Genomic DNA, 20241 nt, shown 5'->3' with positions numbered 1-20241 from the left:
ATTGACCCAGGAGGTTGCCTGTAACTTAAGTTAGATTAATCGTGGGCTGCAGATCAGTCAGTGTATGAAGCTGCAGATGCTTTAGGCACACCTAGGCTGTGGTTGCCATTTAACATATCATTGATAGATACACGTATCTAAGGTAAAGGCCTGCTTTATAGATTATTTGGTGGCTCAGGAGGTGGACTTTTGTGTTAGAAACACTCTACTGCAGAGCAAGACATAAAGAAGAGAGCTTCATGATTCAAGGCCTCAGAAGGCTTCAAGAATACATGTAAAGTCATAGCCTTATTATCGCACCTAGAAACAACTGTGTACAGGTGAGTTATAAATTACATATTATATCATATCATGAAGAGTCGGGCACTCTAGCCATGCACATCCATCTCCACAGAAGTGGCCCACAGTACAAAGGGTTTAGCAAATTATTGCGTGACACCTGACATGACAAGTACATGTTGGCTCATCATGATTTGGTTGAATTCTGAAACAGGGTCTTTTGGTTTTATAAGTGATGAGAGTGTGATGATTCACAGGATATCATCACTTCTCCCCAGAGGAGAGCACTTGCCTTTGATGCTAGAGAGGTGAGCTTGCTACACAACATTCCCCATAGTGATGGTGATTAGTGGGACCTCAGAGGGAGAGATTCCCCTTTGGGGGACAAGGACTCCCATTCCATGAAGGAAATCCCAGCCCCACTTTCCTATGAATCGCTACTGAAACCATCACTGCCTCAAAAGACAAAAGCTGAGCAGGACACTGTTTGCTATTGTAACACCACTTCTAATATTAGAACCCACCACATATCCACTGAGGAGGAAGAGTGCGGCTGATCAATCCCCCGTGGGAAATAAAGAATACTGTGAAGAGTGGCAACAACAGAGAAAGTAAGAATACTCCAGGGAAAGAGACGAAGGACTAAGATCCTCTGCTCGATAGGACCGAGCTCATATTTCTCTTGATTGGTTGTTTATAATGCGCTTAATACTCAGAGTTTTCTAAGCGCGGACCCGGGGATCGAACCAGTGTTTCTCTGTGTCATCTTGCTTCCAAAGGTGAGCATGTTGCTGCTGAGCTATCCTCCCGAGACTAAGATGCATATATTTTGCAGACGTTGAAGTCGTTGTATTAGGCCATTTGTTGGAGACAAATAGAGGGAGTTGCAATCCTCTAAGTGGCTGAGAACAAGGGCAGCCACTACAGGAGGATGTAAATAACCGAGATGCATAAAAAGCAGAGAATTACTTGATAAGAGAGTCATGTTCACAGAGCAAGTGAAGCCTGGGAAGTTCAAACCTGGGAGAGAGAAGCCAGGGTATTCCAGGAGGTCCTCAGTTGCGAGGATGTTATATTATGTTCACTTATTAATCACTCGTTCGCCCGAGGGCATCATGGCGCTGAAGGAGAGAGAATAGCCTCGACTACAGTCACAATCTTAAAACAGATAGGTTTTCAGTGTCTTTCTAAAGGTAAGATGATCTGAAGAGTTTTGCAGGATCAGTGGGAGGCTGTTCCATAGTCGAGCCGAGGCAACAGCAAAAGCTTGCACACCAATGGGAGATTGTCAAAATAGAGGAACAACAAGTAGACCTGCAGTAGCAGAATGTAGAGGCTGCATAGGAAGGAAGTGGGAAAACTTATTGCAGAAATATTCAGCACCTTGGGCATGCAGAGCACAGTGTACGAAGCAGAGGGCTTTAAAGGTAATATGCTGGGCAACTGGCAGCCAATGCAGATAACACAGCATAGGAGATATATGGGACGGTTTATAGTGATAAAATCGAAAAATAAAATCTCGAAAAAAAAGGTCGAAAAAAAAGGTCGAAAAAAAAGTCACATTTTTTTTATGCCGTTTTTTTTTCGAAATGGGGGGTTCCCCCCCATACCCCCACTTTTATATAATTAATAAAAGTAATTTGATTTTTTTTTTCAAGATTTTTTTTTCGACCTTATTGTCATTCGAGATTTGTTTTTCGAGATTTTGACCGACCACCAATATGGGACCCATAGGTGAAGCCAGTGGCAACCCGAGCAGCCATATTTTGCAAAAGTTGAAGCTGCTCTATTAAGCCCTTTGTTGGAGACAAATAGAGGGAGTTGTAATAGTCTAAGTGGCTGAGCACAAGGGCAGCAACTACAGAAGGATGTAAATGAGGAGGTATCAATGGGAGTACGTTTCTCAGAATTCTGAGATGAAAATGTCCCGCTTTGCAGATGGCAGCGACTTGTGGTTCCATGGAAAGTGAGGAGGAGACTATTACACCCAAATTCCTCACCTTTTCAGCTGGAACAGTAAGGGGGCCAAAAGAAGAAGGCCAGAAGGAAGACACCCAAAGTGAAGGGTCAGGAAGAGAGCCCACCACCAGCACCTCCATCTTGTCTCCATTCAACTTCAACCAGTTGCGGTTCATCCAGTTCCCCACTGGCACCAGGCACCACCGCAGGCACCACGACACCTCAGTCTGATCAAGATCTAAACAGATTAGGATCTGAGTGTCATCGGCATACGAATAGCACCTGATGCCGAAAGAGCGGATGAGACACACAAGAGGCCAGATGTAAATATTGAAGAGAATAGGAGACAAGGCAGAGCCTTGGGTAGACGCCATAAAAAAGAGAGAAAATAGTAGAGAGGAATGGAGGAAATGGAGGAAGTGAAACTGTCAGAGTTCTGTCAGCCAGGCGGTCAAGCAGGAAGGGGTTGTCCACGGTCAACTGACAGGTCTATTAAAATCAGGGCACCAACCCCTCCTGCATCAACCATCCTGGCCATGTCATCAATAACTGAGATCAGGACACTCTCTGTCTCCCGACCAGGCCTGAAACCAGATTGGCCAGGATCGTAAAGCCCCGCCGATTTCGTATAGGATGACAGTATGGGAGAGATGAGAGACTCAAGAAGTTTCATGAGAAATGGAAGTAGTCAGATAAGACGATAGTTCAAAGGCACCAGATCGTCAAGCGAAGGTTTCTTAGGAAGGGGAATCACTGTGTCAGCCTTAAGTTCAGACGGGATGATACATGCCTGGCATGAGTTATTAATTGCGCCCGTGATCTCACACAGCAGCTCAGGGAAGATGTCCTTCATGACGGCAAGGGGAATGGCATCTGAAGGGACCCCAGACTTAATACGCTGAATATCGGAGAGAAAATATAACTCAGTAAACAATGGAAAAGAGGGCCAGCCCTCTAACGCTGTCCAGTACGTATCGTCTCAATTGTTGTGATAAAGGATTGAGCTAATAAATCACAAAAATCTTGAGTGGGGCTAACTGAGGGAGTCAATCTGGCTGCAGATGAAAGACATCTCACCACCAAAAAAAAGCGATTTGGGTTGGCAAAAAGCTTTTTTTGCTGCCAAAATAGCTACAGAATATGAAGCTGCACAGGATTCATGATATAATCTAAGACTTGGATTGTATGCCATCCACCACTTGCGTTCTGCCTCCCTCATAGTGAGATGCAGTGACTTAAGGTTCTCTGAGAACCAGCGTTCTGAGGGGAGTCTCCGAGGTTGGATCAGCTGAAGAGGAGCTACAATATCTGCAGTGGCACGGGGAAGTAGTAGAGCCCTAATAAGGTGGTTGCAGAAGCCTCATAGCCTTTACTTTTGACCATAGCGATAAGATTAGATAAGTCAACTGAGCGCCAAATCATTGTTGCCATATTTTTGGAGGTACTGTCTTTGGATGCACACAAACCCCCTTAAGGTGACCGGACACCAAATAATGGTCAGACCAGAGTACTGACTCAACAGAGAGAGTGGTCAACAGACCTTCGTTGTCCACAACCAAGTAAAGAGTAATACCCAATTTATGAGTAGGTTCTGAGACTAGTTGAGTGAGACCAAAATCAGCCATAGTATCAAAAAAGAGGCTGAGTGTGGGAGTTTGTGGTTTGTTAAATTTCGGATTGAGATCTCCCAACACACAAGGTGAGAGAATTGTGTATGTAGATCAGCCACAGTGTCCAATAAGGGCTCAGAAAAACCAATATAAGACCCAGGAGGGCGATAGATGAGCCAAAAATTGGCATATAAAGGACAAAGATAAAACAAAACACAGCAAAGCAATAGGGCTAAGCATAGGGGAAATCCAATTTAGAAACCTTTAAGGTATTTTTGAAAATTACCGGATGCAGAGAACGAAGAAAGGAATCGGTGTAGAAGCCGGCAGGGAGCCGACTCGTGTGTCTGCCAAGCATTGCAAGGTGGTAACTTGACCTCAAGGAAGTGGACTGTGTGGTCCGACAACGAAGTTGAGACCATCCAGCAGGAAACTCTGTGGAGCAATGGAAAGTGAAGCAGAGAAGGAAAAGAAGACGCTGGAAGCGTTTACTGACACAGCATGATCCCGAACCCACAGGAAGAACCAGTGATGCCAATCCGACAAGCTAAAGGTAACAGGACTGGTGGGAGACCCAGGAGGGGCCACAGGCGGGCACTAAACAGCAGAGAGCATCATGAATACTGAGAGGTTCATCATACTCATCCCAGTAACTGGAAAGGAAATTATTATTGTGGGGTGAAAATATAGTCACAGAGTGACAGAGACTGAAAGGCCATGCTCGGTCCTTATTGTGAGAGTGAAGCTGGCTAATGTAGAGTGCCATTGAAATATAAAATCCAGTACCAAACAGTGATTTCTGACATAAGGCCTTGTGAAATGAAAAGAAATTAGCCTATTTCAACTCTACTAAAATGGATAGGTGCTCAAGTGAAAGGGTGTCTACCCGAGAGCTTAAAGCTGCTGGACATGCCCCATGTATGAGAAAAAACATGTGTGGCTGGAAATGCTGTTTTCCTAAAATATGGAAAGTTAAAATGGCAACTTAAAGAGACAGATAGCAGCATGTGACATTGACTTGTGTACAGCAAAAGACAGTGATCAAAAAATACAAAGGGAAGCCAAGCATTTTGCATTTGTACATAATAGAAAGTTTTATTTTCATCATATAAAATGACAATATTTAAAGGGAAAGGCCTATTTCATCTTGTGTTAAAATGAACACTGGTTTCTATGTATCAGTGGCCTATGTGTGAATAATACCAAAAGTGGACTTATATCTGTACAAACAGTATGTAAAGACATATTGTATTATAAACAGCATGCCCAGATGCAATACTAAATGTTACATGTAAACAAAGCTAGTTGATTCAAAAGCTGCACTTTCAGAAGTATGGATGCAGCTTGTGCCTTTACACTGAAATTAAACTGCGACCTTAAGGCCTTTAGCTGGGGCCCTCTAGGAGAAAACAGGCCTGGGTTTCAGTTAAATTCAAAAGAAATATAAAGTATTAGATCAGAATTATGGAGGATTCAGATAAGCCGGCCAGCAGAAATGACCTTTAAGGTCAGGTCTTCCCATTAACTGTGCATTGGTGGCTAACAGAAATTACCTTTTTAGGGCTGACTCGACATAGTTTAACATTGGCCCACCATTTCCTTAATAAAAAGACAATTGTGTGACCCAGTTAGCTCATCCCAGACTATATTAAAGGGGATAAGACGCCCATCAGTACCATGTAAATATGCATTTTATGTGATTTATACAGTTTGAGTTATGAAGAAAATTGTGATTGTAGCCTTCTCATAATTTCAACGAAATGGAAAGTTGGTGTGGCGGATTGTGAAATTAAGGTTTGAATCTTAAAATGTCAGATTTTTTACTATTTTGGCTGAGGAGCAAATCGTAAAAAAGATTATAGCTCTTCCCAGGAAGGGCGTGCCGAATTAAGATTAGTATGTTCTAACTTGTCATAAAATATAAAACGCAAATATATATATATGTGCCTACCGTTATCTGAAAAATTAAGTTAACTGCCATGTTGTGAGATTGTAAGAACACTGAAAAGGTAAACCCACCATTTTGGGATGATGAAACTTTCTCCTCGCTCAGCCTCCATCATCCACTCCTCACAACTTCTTGTCCTATCAGCAGGCAGTGGGTGTATATGGTGGGAGGGAGAGAGCTAGCCAATCTGTATTTTGGGAATTATTATAACATGTGAGTGTCATCAGCCCTATAAGATATCAGTTTTCAATCCAAGAGGGACTTTTCCACTCTATTCCTGAAAGGAGTCTACTGCTGGACTCTTGCGAGGATAAACTAGCAGAGAGGCAAGGAGAACTAACAAGGCCATTAGGGCAAACCTTACCAGGAGAAAAGCTGTTTACCTGGAAAGGCCTTAAACCTTTCATGGGGGACAGAGACTGGGAAATCTAGAATCTAGCTGGTCCTGCCATTTGAGGAGGCAGAGGAGGAATGGGTGCTGGGGACTATCCTTTACTGAAGCCTTTCACCAGATTCGTGCTGTCCTCAGAGGAGCCCTGCTGTTTCCCTGGATACCCCAAAACCAAGGCCTCCCATGTAAATAGATTAATCCAAATGCCAACAAAGGTGTGTTGGGGGGGGATCTGCCAGCCTTAATCTCCATCTCACATAGCGGGTAGAGGCATGGAACTGGGGAGACCCTTGGCACATTTTATTAAATATGACTCAAATGAATTCCCCCCATAGAAAGACACCCTAGAGTTCTGAACTTACAAAGGTTATGCCCAGTGTGTTAGAACCGGTATAGACAATAAGTACATGGGTGACTATTTTTCTGAAACCCTTGACTTCTGTACCAATGGGGTGTTCTTAATTCCAAAAAGAAGCAACCCTAAAACTCAACCTTTCAAGTGAATGTAGTGTGTTAAAACAAATGTTCCCATCCCTTTTAAACAAGAATCCCAAAGCATTGCATTCCCTTGTATGAGTGGTGCAAAACAACATTTTCCATTTATTCCCATGTATTCCCGTACCACAATCCTCAAAGCCTTGCTTTCACTTCATTGTGTGTTTAAGAAATGATTTTTCCCAGAGAGTTCATTCCCAAACCTTACCTTTCAAATAAAAGCCAAAATGATGTTCCCATTGCACTCTCACTACCTGTACCATGCCTTCACACGGAAAGGGGCCATATCTGCTTGATGCCCTGGGGGGGGGTGGGCGCTGCTGGGAGAAAAGAGCAAGTCAATAACAAATATAATAGTTTTACAAAGGTAGCGGGCGCCCCTCTCTCGCAAGAACAGACATGATAACCTGTTCAGTGGTTATTAACCACTTGAGAGTTCGCAGCCACTGCTTTTACTCACTGTGCCTTTCACAGATGGGAAATATCCATTTGCACATCAGTCTTTGTCCTGCCCAGGGGCAGTCCAGCACCGAAATACAATGGCAACTCCAATCTGAACGAGAGTACCACCAGCAACCCCATACACGTGTTTCACCCTTGTTGGGGATCATCAGTGAGGTGAAGCTGATGCCTCTCTAAGCACAGTGAGAGGGAGACCACGTCTGGTTGCCCCCAGGAGACCTAGGGTTACCAATCCCAGGTTCCTTAAAAAATAGTTTTACAAAGGTAGCGGGCGCCCCTCTCTCGCAAGAACAGACATGATAACCTGTTCAGTGGTTATTAACCACTTGAGAGTTCGCAGCCACTGCTTTTACTCACTGTGCCTTTCACAGATGGGAAATATCCATTTGCACATCAGTCTTTGTCCTGCCCAGGGGCAGTCCAGCACCGAAATACAATGGCAACTCCAATCTGAACGAGAGTACCACCAGCACCCCCATACACGTGTTTCACCCTTGTTGGGGATCATCAGTGAGGTGAAGCTGATGCCTCTCTAAGCACAGTGAGAGGGAGACCACGTCTGGTTGCCCCCAGGAGACCTAGGGTTACCAATCCCAGGTTCCTTAAAAAATAGTTTTACAAAGGTAGCGGGCGCCCCTCTCTCGCAAGAACAGACATGATAACCTGTTCAGTGGTTATTAACCACTTGAGAGTTCGCAGCCACTGCTTTTACTCACTGTGCCTTTCACAGATGGGAAATATCCATTTGCACATCAGTCTTTGTCCTGCCCAGGGGCAGTCCAGCACCGAAATACAATGGCAACTCCAATCTGAACGAGAGTACCACCAGCAACCCCATACACGTGTTTCACCCTTGTTGGGGATCATCAGTGAGGTGAAGCTGATGCCTCTCTAAGCACAGTGAGAGGGAGACCACGTCTGGTTGCCCCCAGGAGACCTAGGGTTACCAATCCCAGGTTCCTTAAAAAATAGTTTTACAAAGGTAGCGGGCGCCCCTCTCTCGCAAGAACAGACATGATAACCTGTTCAGTGGTTATTAACCACTTGAGAGTTCGCAGCCACTGCTTTTACTCACTGTGCCTTTCACAGATGGGAAATATCCATTTGCACATCAGTCTTTGTCCTGCCCAGGGGCAGTCCAGCACCGAAATACAATGGCAACTCCAATCTGAACGAGAGTACCACCAGCAACCCCATACACGTGTTTCACCCTTGTTGGGGATCATCAGTGAGGTGAAGCTGATGCCTCTCTAAGCACAGTGAGAGGGAGACCACGTCTGGTTGCCCCCAGGAGACCTAGGGTTACCAATCCCAGGTTCCTTAAAAAATAGTTTTACAAAGGTAGCGGGCGCCCCTCTCTCGCAAGAACAGACATGATAACCTGTTCAGTGGTTATTAACCACTTGAGAGTTCGCAGCCACTGCTTTTACTCACTGTGCCTTTCACAGATGGGAAATATCCATTTGCACATCAGTCTTTGTCCTGCCCAGGGGCAGTCCAGCACCGAAATACAATGGCAACTCCAATCTGAACGAGAGTACCACCAGCAACCCCATACACGTGTTTCACCCTTGTTGGGGATCATCAGTGAGGTGAAGCTGATGCCTCTCTAAGCACAGTGAGAGGGAGACCACGTCTGGTTGCCCCCAGGAGACCTAGGGTTACCAATCCCAGGTTCCTTAAAAAATAGTTTTACAAAGGTAGCGGGCGCCCCTCTCTCGCAAGAACAGACATGATAACCTGTTCAGTGGTTATTAACCACTTGAGAGTTCGCAGCCACTGCTTTTACTCACTGTGCCTTTCACAGATGGGAAATATCCATTTGCACATCAGTCTTTGTCCTGCCCAGGGGCAGTCCAGCACCGAAATACAATGGCAACTCCAATCTGAACGAGAGTACCACCAGCAACCCCATACACGTGTTTCACCCTTGTTGGGGATCATCAGTGAGGTGAAGCTGATGCCTCTCTAAGCACAGTGAGAGGGAGACCACGTCTGGTTGCCCCCAGGAGACCTAGGGTTACCAATCCCAGGTTCCTTAAAAAATAGTTTTACAAAGGTAGCGGGCGCCCCTCTCTCGCAAGAACAGACATGATAACCTGTTCAGTGGTTATTAACCACTTGAGAGTTCGCAGCCACTGCTTTTACTCACTGTGCCTTTCACAGATGGGAAATATCCATTTGCACATCAGTCTTTGTCCTGCCCAGGGGCAGTCCAGCACCGAAATACATTGGCAACTCCAATCTGAACGAGAGTACCACCAGCAACCCCATACACGTGTTTCACCCTTGTTGGGGATCATCAGTGAGGTGAAGCTGATGCCTCTCTAAGCACAGTGAGAGGGAGACCACGTCTGGTTGCCCCCAGGAGACCTAGGGTTACCAATCCCAGGTTCCTTAAAAAATAGTTTTACAAAGGTAGCGGGCGCCCCTCTCTCGCAAGAACAGACATGATAACCTGTTCAGTGGTTATTAACCACTTGAGAGTTCGCAGCCACTGCTTTTACTCACTGTGCCTTTCACAGATGGGAAATATCCATTTGCACATCAGTCTTTGTCCTGCCCAGGGGCAGTCCAGCACCGAAATACAATGGCAACTCCAATCTGAACGAGAGTACCACCAGCAACCCCATACACGTGTTTCACCCTTGTTGGGGATCATCAGTGAGGTGAAGCTGATGCCTCTCTAAGCACAGTGAGAGGGAGACCACGTCTGGTTGCCCCCAGGAGACCTAGGGTTACCAATCCCAGGTTCCTTAAAAAATAGTTTTACAAAGGTAGCGGGCGCCCCTCTCTCGCAAGAACAGACATGATAACCTGTTCAGTGGTTATTAACCACTTGAGAGTTCGCAGCCACTGCTTTTACTCACTGTGCCTTTCACAGATGGGAAATATCCATTTGCACATCAGTCTTTGTCCTGCCCAGGGGCAGTCCAGCACCGAAATACAATGGCAACTCCAATCTGAACGAGAGTACCACCAGCAACCCCATACACGTGTTTCACCCTTGTTGGGGATCATCAGTGAGGTGAAGCTGATGCCTCTCTAAGCACAGTGAGAGGGAGACCACGTCTGGTTGCCCCCAGGAGACCTAGGGTTACCAATCCCAGGTTCCTTAAAAAATAGTTTTACAAAGGTAGCGGGCGCCCCTCTCTCGCAAGAACAGACATGATAACCTGTTCAGTGGTTATTAACCACTTGAGAGTTCGCAGCCACTGCTTTTACTCACTGTGCCTTTCACAGATGGGAAATATCCATTTGCACATCAGTCTTTGTCCTGGCCAGGGGCAGTCCAGCACCGAAATACAATGGCAACTCCAATCTGAACGAGAGTACCACCAGCAACCCCATACACGTGTTTCACCCTTGTTGGGGATCATCAGTGAGGTGAAGCTGATGCCTCTCTAAGCACAGTGAGAGGGAGACCACGTCTGGTTGCCCCCAGGAGACCTAGGGTTACCAATCCCAGGTTCCTTAAAAAATAGTTTTACAAAGGTAGCGGGCGCCCCTCTCTCGCAACAACAGACATGATAACCTGTTCAGTGGTTATTAACCACTTGAGAGTTCGCAGCCACTGCTTTTACTCACTGTGCCTTTCACAGATGGGAAATATCCATTTGCACATCAGTCTTTGTCCTGCCCAGGGGCAGTCCAGCACCGAAATACAATGGCAACTCCAATCTGAACGAGAGTACCACCAGCAACCCCATACACGTGTTTCACCCTTGTTGGGGATCATCAGTGAGGTGAAGCTGATGCCTCTCTAAGCACAGTGAGAGGGAGACCACGTCTGGTTGCCCCCAGGAGACCTAGGGTTACCAATCCCAGGTTCCTTAAAAAATAGTTTTACAAAGGTAGCGGGCGCCCCTCTCTCGCAAGAACAGACATGATAACCTGTTCAGTGGTTATTAACCACTTGAGAGTTCGCAGCCACTGCTTTTACTCACTGTGCCTTTCACAGATGGGAAATATCCATTTGCACATCAGTCTTTGTCCTGCCCAGGGGCAGTCCAGCACCGAAATACAATGGCAACTCCAATCTGAACGAGAGTACCACCAGCAACCCCATACACGTGTTTCACCCTTGTTGGGGATCATCAGTGAGGTGAAGCTGATGCCTCTCTAAGCACAGTGAGAGGGAGACCACGTCTGGTTGCCCCCAGGAGACCTAGGGTTACCAATCCCAGGTTCCTTAAAAAATAGTTTTACAAAGGTAGCGGGCGCCCCTCTCTCGCAAGAACAGACATGATAACCTGTTCAGTGGTTATTAACCACTTGAGAGTTCGCAGCCACTGCTTTTACTCACTGTGCCTTTCACAGATGGGAAATATCCATTTGCACATCAGTCTTTGTCCTGCCCAGGGGCAGTCCAGCACCGAAATACAATGGCAACTCCAATCTGAACGAGAGTACCACCAGCAACCCCATACACGTGTTTCACCCTTGTTGGGGATCATCAGTGAGGTGAAGCTGATGCCTCTCTAAGCACAGTGAGAGGGAGACCACGTCTGGTTGCCCCCAGGAGACCTAGGGTTACCAATCCCAGGTTCCTTAAAAAATAGTTTTACAAAGGTAGCGGGCGCCCCTCTCTCGCAAGAACAGACATGATAACCTGTTCAGTGGTTATTAACCACTTGAGAGTTCGCAGCCACTGCTTTTACTCACTGTGCCTTTCACAGATGGGAAATATCCATTTGCACATCAGTCTTTGTCCTGCCCAGGGGCAGTCCAGCACCGAAATACAATGGCAACTCCAATCTGAACGAGAGTACCACCAGCAACCCCATACACGTGTTTCACCCTTGTTGGGGATCATCAGTGAGGTGAAGCTGATGCCTCTCTAAGCACAGTGAGAGGGAGACCACGTCTGGTTGCCCCCAGGAGACCTAGGGTTACCAATCCCAGGTTCCTTAAAAAATAGTTTTACAAAGGTAGCGGGCGCCCCTCTCTCGCAAGAACAGACATGATAACCTGTTCAGTGGTTATTAACCACTTGAGAGTTCGCAGCCACTGCTTTTACTCACTGTGCCTTTCACAGATGGGAAATATCCATTTGCACATCAGTCTTTGTCCTGCCCAGGGGCAGTCCAGCACCGAAATACAATGGCAACTCCAATCTGAACGAGAGTACCACCAGCAACCACTGTGCTTAGAGAGGCATCAGCTTCACCTCACTGATGATCCCCAACAAGGGTGAAACACGTGTATGGGGTTGCTGGTTGTACTCTCGTTCAGATTGGAATTGCCATTGTATTTCGGTGCTGGACTGCCCCTGGGCAGGACAAAGACTGATATGCAAATGGATATTACCCATCTGTGAAAGGCACAGTGAGTAAAAGCAGTGGCTGCGAACTCTCAAGTGGTTAATAACCACTGAACAGGTTATCATGTCTGTTCTTGCGAGAGAGGGGCGCCCGCTACCTTTGTAAAAATGTTTAAGGAACCTGGGATTGGTAACCCTAGGTCTCCTGGGGGCAACCAGACGTGGTCTCCCTCTCACTGTGCTTAGAGAGGCATCAGCTTCACCTCACTGATGATCCCCAACAAGGGTGAAACACGTGTATGGGGTTGCTGGTGGTACTCTCGTTCAGATTGGAATTGCCATTGTATTTCGGTGCTGGACTGCCCCTGGGCAGGACAAAGACTGATATGCAAATGGATATTACCCATCTGTGAAAGGCACAGTGAGTAAAAGCAGTGGCTGCGAACTCTCAAGTGGTTAATAACCACTGAACAGGTTATCATGTCTGTTCTTGCGAGAGAGGGGCGCCCGCTACCTTTGTAAAAATGTTTAAGGAACCTGGGATTGGTAACCCTAGGTCTCCTGGGGGCAACCAGATGTGGTCTCCCTCTCACTGTGCTTAGAGAGGCATCAGCTTCACCTCACTGATGATCCCCAACAAGGGTGAAACACGTGTATGGGGTTGCTGGTGGTACTCTCGTTCAGATTGGAATTGCCATTGTATTTCGGTGCTGGACTGCCCCTGGGCAGGACAAAGACTGATATGCAAATGGATATTACCCATCTGTGAAAGGCACAGTGAGTAAAAGCAGTGGCTGCGAACTCTCAAGTGGTTAATAACCACTGAACAGGTTATCATGTCTGTTCTTGCGAGAGAGGGGCGCCCGCTACCTTTGTAAAAATGTTTAAGGAACCTGGGATTGGTAACCCTAGGTCTCCTGGGGGCAACCAGACGTGGTCTCCCTCTCACTGTGCTTAGAGAGGCATCAGCTTCACCTCACTGATGATCCCCAACAAGGGTGAAACACGTGTATGGGGTTGCTGGTGGTACTCTCGTTCAGATTGGAATTGCCATTGTATTTCGGTGCTGGACTGCCCCTGGGCAGGACAAAGACTGATATGCAAATGGATATTACCCATCTGTGAAAGGCACAGTGAGTAAAAGCAGTGGCTGCGAACTCTCAAGTGGTTAATAACCACTGAACAGGTTATCATGTCTGTTCTTGCGAGAGAGGGGCGCCCGCTACCTTTGTAAAAATGTTTAAGGAACCTGGGATTGGTAACCCTAGGTCTCCTGGGGGCAACCAGACGTGGTCTCCCTCTCACTGTGCTTAGAGAGGCATCAGCTTCACCTCACTGATGATCCCCAACAAGGGTGAAACACGTGTATGGGGTTGCTGGTGGTACTCTCGTTCAGATTGGAATTGCCATTGTATTTCGGTGCTGGACTGCCCCTGGGCAGGACAAAGACTGATATGCAAATGGATATTACCCATCTGTGAAAGGCACAGTGAGTAAAAGCAGTGGCTGCGAACTCTCAAGTGGTTAATAACCACTGAACAGGTTATCATGTCTGTTCTTGCGAGAGAGGGGCGCCCGCTACCTTTGTAAAAATGTTTAAGGAACCTGGGATTGGTAACCCTAGGTCTCCTGGGGGCAACCAGACGTGGTCTCCCTCTCACTGTGCTTAGAGAGGCATCAGCTTCACCTCACTGATGATCCCCAACAAGGGTGAAACACGTGTATGGGGTTGCTGGTGGTACTCTCGTTCAGATTGGAATTGCCATTGTATTTCGGTGCTGGACTGCCCCTGGGCAGGACAAAGACTGATATGCAAATGGATATTACCCATCTGTGAAAGGCACAGTGAGTAAAAGCAGTGGCTGCGAACTCTCAAGTGGTTAATAACCACTGAACAGGTTATCATGTCTGTTCTTGCGAGAGAGGGGCGCCCGCTACCTTTGTAAAAATGTTTAAGGAACCTGGGATTGGTAACCCTAGGTCTCCTGGGGGCAACCAGACGTGGTCTCCCTCTCACTGTGCTTAGAGAGGCATCAGCTTCACCTCACTGATGATCCCCAACAAGGGTCAAACACGTGTATGGGGTTGCTGGTGGTACTCTCGTTCAGATTGGAATTGCCATTGTATTTCGGTGCTGGACTGCCCCTGGGCAGGACAAAGACTGATATGCAAATGGATATTACCCATCTGTGAAAGGCACAGTGAGTAAAAGCAGTGGCTGCGAACTCTCAAGTGGTTAATAACCACTGAACAGGTTATCATGTCTGTTCTTGCGAGAGAGGGGCGCCCGCTACCTTTGTAAAAATGTTTAAGGAACCTGGGATTGGTAACCCTAGGTCTCCTGGGGGCAACCAGACGTGGTCTCCCTCTCACTGTGCTTAGAGAGGCATCAGCTTCACCTCACTGATGATCCCCAACAAGGGTGAAACACGTGTATGGGGTTGCTGGTGGTACTCTCGTTCAGATTGGAATTGCCATTGTATTTCGGTGCTGGACTGCCCCTGGGCAGGACAAAGACTGATATGCAAATGGATATTACCCATCTGTGAAAGGCACAGTGAGTAAAAGCAGTGGCTGCGAACTCTCAAGTGGTTAATAACCACTGAACAGGTTATCATGTCTGTTCTTGCGAGAGAGGGGCGCCCGCTACCTTTGAAAAAAAAAAAAAAAAAAAAAAAAAAAAAAAAAAAATAACAAATATAAGTCAGTGAATTGGTGAAATTAATTTAAAATTGTGATATTGTGTAGTGCCATTTGTTAAGACGGATTTCTGAACTCTGTCCTGGTGGCGCAGAAGTTCAGAAGGCCAACCCAATTACTTGGAACAGGGTAACCTCTGGACAAGCCAGACCAATCAAGGTAGCGATCGCGGCGGTCAAGACTAGGTCTCAAGAGGGGTGAGGGTGACTGAAAGCCCGCAGTGAGCACACAAAGCAAGAGCGCTGACAAACTACTCCAAACAGTTGTTATATCAAAAATAGATACACATTTATTTTAAGGCCTTTAAAACAATGACCGTAGCGAGAAAATCACAATATCACAATATTAAACCAACACATACCATATCAACACAATATATATACAAATACACAGTCGCAAGCGTTTAAAGCACGAAATATGTAGTCCACCTGCCAGGGAAGGAAAACAGGCAGTGCGATAATGCTTTCGACTCAGTTCGCCTTCATAGGCACCTAACTAGATGGAAGTCCGAGCCCTGCGAAGAGTGGAGCCTTGTGCTCAAAGTACCTGCCACGCCGGTGCCGACGGGCACAAGGGGAAGCTCTTTGGAGGAAGTCAGGCGGTTCACGTTAGTGCACAGCAGAAGAAGAACAGGTTCCGCAACTCAAGCGCAGCCTCCACAGCGGGCAGAAGCAGAGCGCGAGCGCGGCAAAAGGGTGCTGTTTTTACACAGCAGGGAAAAGCAATGGGATACTGCAGGAGGGCGACCAGATCCTAGATATACTACTCACCGGTCCCCGAAGCAAGCAGACCCAGGCTTCTCCACGATAGTTTCAGCAGCTGGCAGGTTCAGAAGAGCAGGGAACGCTTTGTAGTCGTGTAGAGCAAAAAGACGTCCCAATCGACGAAACCGGCACAGTTTTGTTGCCGCACAGGACAACGGAGCGGCCGTGTGTATTCGAGCCAAATGAACACTCCTCCCTTCAGACCTGGGGACGCCAAGCGTACGAAGCGTGGGAGAGGGACAAGGACTCGCAATACAACACAACCTGGCGGCGGTTGCAGAGCCAAACTCCTTGGTAAGCTGGTCAGTCAACTGGATGGCCCAGAGACACTTCCGAAGGCTTTCTTGGCAGGAGATGGTTGAAGATGCCGGGAATAGCTGTTCCTGCTATTCCAAAGGTCGAAGCACCAGTACAGGCCTTCTGGTTCGATCAAAGGAGGACAGGGGCTCTCCGGACGACAGCAGTGCAAAGGAGGATTCCTTCAGCGGGTCACCAGCGATTCCTCGGTCCAGCCTCGTAGTTGCAGGATACTTGGCTCCTGTATTCCTTCGTTCGTGAGAACTCAGGAGATCGACATGGTAGTGGTGTTTCCAGCCCCCTCTTATCCACGGTTCCCTTCGCGCCAAAACGGAGGGGAGCCAATGGGAGATCCGCTCATCAAAACACATACCATACGTGGACCAATCACGGACCACGGTGGTCCCAGGCATTCACACCACCCTAGACTCTCTGGCACCCAGGATGTGTATTGGGACCAGACATCCCAGCCCACACCCTGGAGGCACACAAACGCCATGTAGAAGCCCGCGAAAGCAACCACGTTTCGCGGGAAAGTACATGCCCAAATAAGGAAGGCCCCGGGTCGCCGGACCTGGGGAAGGTGAAGGGAGCAAGACGGACAGTGGACAGGACAAAGGAGCCTCGCGGCCTGGCCATTTTGGGAGCCAGGCCACCATTTTGGGTTCAGTGCAAAAACGTGCTCAGAACGCCAAAAGGAGCTCAAAATAAACAAAACGATCGCTGCCACCATTCCAGTCCCTGAATGGCTTGCACCGATCAAATACCATCCTAAAAGAGTATCTAGGGCCTGTAGAAGGCTAGAGACCCAAGAGAGCTGTAACTTAGTTTACAGTGCCCTCTTGTGGCGTGTTGCACTAAAGCTGCGACACGATAAAAGAAACTACGGGAAACCACGTTCCCCGGTACTGACTGTCTTAAGGGCATGTCAGTTTCCCCGTAAGAAAGGAGCGAAAGCCCAGAGAAGTGCGGCAGAAGGCTGTACTTCTCTGGCAAAGTCAAGAACAAGGTTAAAAACAATAGCAAAAAGTTTAGGGGTTGCCACATGGAAGGAAAATTCCCTACAATTACGAAATCTTTCCTAACACTCGCCCCTCCCAGACTATGGACAGGGGGAACTAATCCACCCCTGGATGAGTTTCTTGTTCAGGTCGGTTAAACATTCTGGACAACCCATCAGCATTGCTATGTTGGACACCTGGTCTATGCTCAATAGTGAAGTCGAAGCCTTGAAGACTTATGGACCACCTAAGCAACTTTGGATTCTCCCCCTTCATGTTCATTAGCCACTTTAACGGCTTATGGTCAGTCTGCACAGTGAAGTGGGTCCCATAGAGGTAGGGCCTCAGCTTCCTTAGGGCCCACACAACAGAGAAACATTCTTTCTCTACCGTGGACCACCTGAGCTCTCTGTCCTTAAGCTGGCGACTAATAAAACCGATAGGGTGTTCCTTACCCTTCTCATCTACTTGTGATAGTACAGCTCCTATCCCAGTGTCAGAGGCATCCGTCTGCACGATAAAAGGTCTTTGATAATCAGGGGCCCTTAGGACAGGGGCCTGGCACAAGGAGTCTTTTAAGCCATTGAAGGCCTTCTCACACTCGTCGGTCCAAGTTACCTTCTTGGGTTTCTTCGGAGTTGTGAGGGCAGTCAGAGGAGCAGCTATGGTGCCATAGTCTGCCACAAAATTGCGATAATACCCCGTGAGTCCTAAAAAGGCTCTCACTTGGGTTTGCGTAGTCGGGGTAGGCCAGTCTTGTACTGCTTGTACTTTACTGGGTAGAGGCTGTATCCTCCCTCCACCTACTTCATGTCCAAGGTAAACCACTGAGCCTTGTCCAATCTGGCATTTACTAGCCTTTATGGTCAAGTGGGCTTTCTGAAGAGCCTGGAGCACAATCCCGAGGTGTTTCACATGGTCTTCCCAGGTGGCACTGAAAACTGCTATATCGTCCAGATATGCAAGACAGAATTCGTCCAACCCATTCAACACATGATTCACAAGCCTCTGGAAAGTGGCAGGTGCATTCTTCAACCCGAACGGCATTACCCGGAATTGGTAAAGGCCGTCTGGAGTAGAAAATGCTGTCTTCTCCCTGGCATGTTCTGCTAACGCTATTTGCCAATAGCCAGCAGTGAGGTCAAACGTGCTGAGGTACTTGGAGGCACCCAAAGTATCCACCAGCTCATCTGTTCGAGGCAAGGGGTGGGCATCTGTCTTGGTGACAGCATTCAGAGCCCTGTAATCCACGCAGAACCTCAATTCAGAAGTGCCTGCCTTTGGAACCAGAACCACAGGACTGGACCAAGGACTACTAGAGGGTTCAATCACCCCGAGGTCTAACATTTTGTTGACCTCGGTCTTAATATAAGACCGTACTTTATCCGACATCCTGTATCCCCTACTTTTGGTAGGTACACTGTCTCCTGTGTCAATGTTATGTTTGCACCAAGGTGTCAAACCAGGGGACTGTGAAAACAGGGGGGAAAACTGCCTAAGCAAACTTTTCACCTCAGCCTGCTGATCAGAAGTCAGGTGAGGGGCCACTCGGACACCCTCAACGGAGCTATCTGAAGGACCGCTCTGGAACAGGTCGGGGAGAGGTTCAGACTCCTCTTCCTCAACGTCTGACGCCAGTAGCAGTGCTGCGATTTCGACTCTTGGGACGAAAGCCTTCAGCCTATTCACGTGAAACACTTTTGGAGCCTGTCCAGGCCTTCCAAGGTCCACTAAATAGTTCACCTCACCCAGGGGCTCCACCACTGTGTAAGGGCCTGACCATTTGTCCTGTAAAGCGCGAGGCCTTATTGGATTCATGATCAGGACTTGCTGACCAGGTGTAAAGTTGATGAGGGAAGCTTTCTGGTCGTACCAATGTTTCACCAGCGCTTGCCCTGCCTTCAATTTATCACTAGCCAAGCCCATCAGAAGTACCATCCGTTTTCTGAGCCCTAGCACATAGTCAACTACATTGGTAGTAACAGGGGGAGTGGGCATCTCCCATCCCTCCTTGACAATGGCTAAGGGTCCCCGTACGGGATGACCGAACAGAAGTTCGAAGGGGCTGAAGCCAACACCCTCCTGTGGTACCTCTCGGTAGGCAAACAGCAAGCATGGTAAAAGAAGATCCCATTTTCTTCGCTGGGGCTCCTCCAGAGCTCCAATCATGCTCTTTAACGTTCTGTTGAAGCGTTCCACCAGACCATTGGTCTGGGGGTGGTATGCAGAAGAGAACTTGTAGGTGACCCCACATTCTTTCCACATAGCCTGCATATACTTCGACATAAAGTTGCTGCCACGATCTGACACAACTTCTTTAGGGAAGCCAACCCTAGTAAATATGCCGAGTAAAGCTTTTGCAACTGACTTGGCAGTTACAGTTTTCAATGGGATGGCCTCAGGATACCTGGTTGCATGGTCGACCAGCACCAGGATAAACCTATTGCCCGAGGATGTTTGCGGGTCAAGGGGACCGACGATGTCGATCCCTACCCTTTCAAATGGTACCCCCACAACTGGGAGCGGTACCAACGGAGCTTGGATTGTCGAGCCAACCTTACCAGACAACTGGCAGGAGGCGCAACTCCTGCAGTGACTTTCTACTTGCACCCCCATCTTGGGCCAGTAGAAGTGCATGGATAACCTTTGCTTGGTCCTCTTCATACCAAGGTGACCAGCAAGGGGAACTTCATGCGCCAACTGCAGGAGGAAGGGCCTAACAGCAAGGGAAACCACCAACCTCCTATGGTCTCCTTCTGTAGACTCTGTGGGCTCACTATACAGGAGTCCACCTTCCCAATAAATCCTATGCTTCCCAGGAGGTTCACCCTCAAGCTGGGAGCAGGCCTGTCTCCTTAGGCCTTCCAGAGATGGGCACTCACGTTGGCCTTTACTGAATTCGTCCCTATCAGGACCACCTTCAACTAACAAGTCTTTTAGTTCAGGATGATCGTTGGGGTCGAATACTTCAGGCATCGCCACCTCCTCGTCAGGCTCGGGCGATTGACCAACTTCCTCCACCGCAGTGGTAGGCGAGCTCGGGGGAATATTCTCTTTCCCCCGTCTTGACTT

This window comes from Ambystoma mexicanum, chromosome 8, assembly GCF_040938575.1.
Source record: "Ambystoma mexicanum isolate Mex_15411 chromosome 8, UKY_AmexF1_1, whole genome shotgun sequence".
Classification (NCBI taxonomy): Eukaryota; Metazoa; Chordata; class Amphibia; order Caudata; family Ambystomatidae; genus Ambystoma; species Ambystoma mexicanum.
This window is presented reverse-complemented; position numbering follows the sequence as displayed.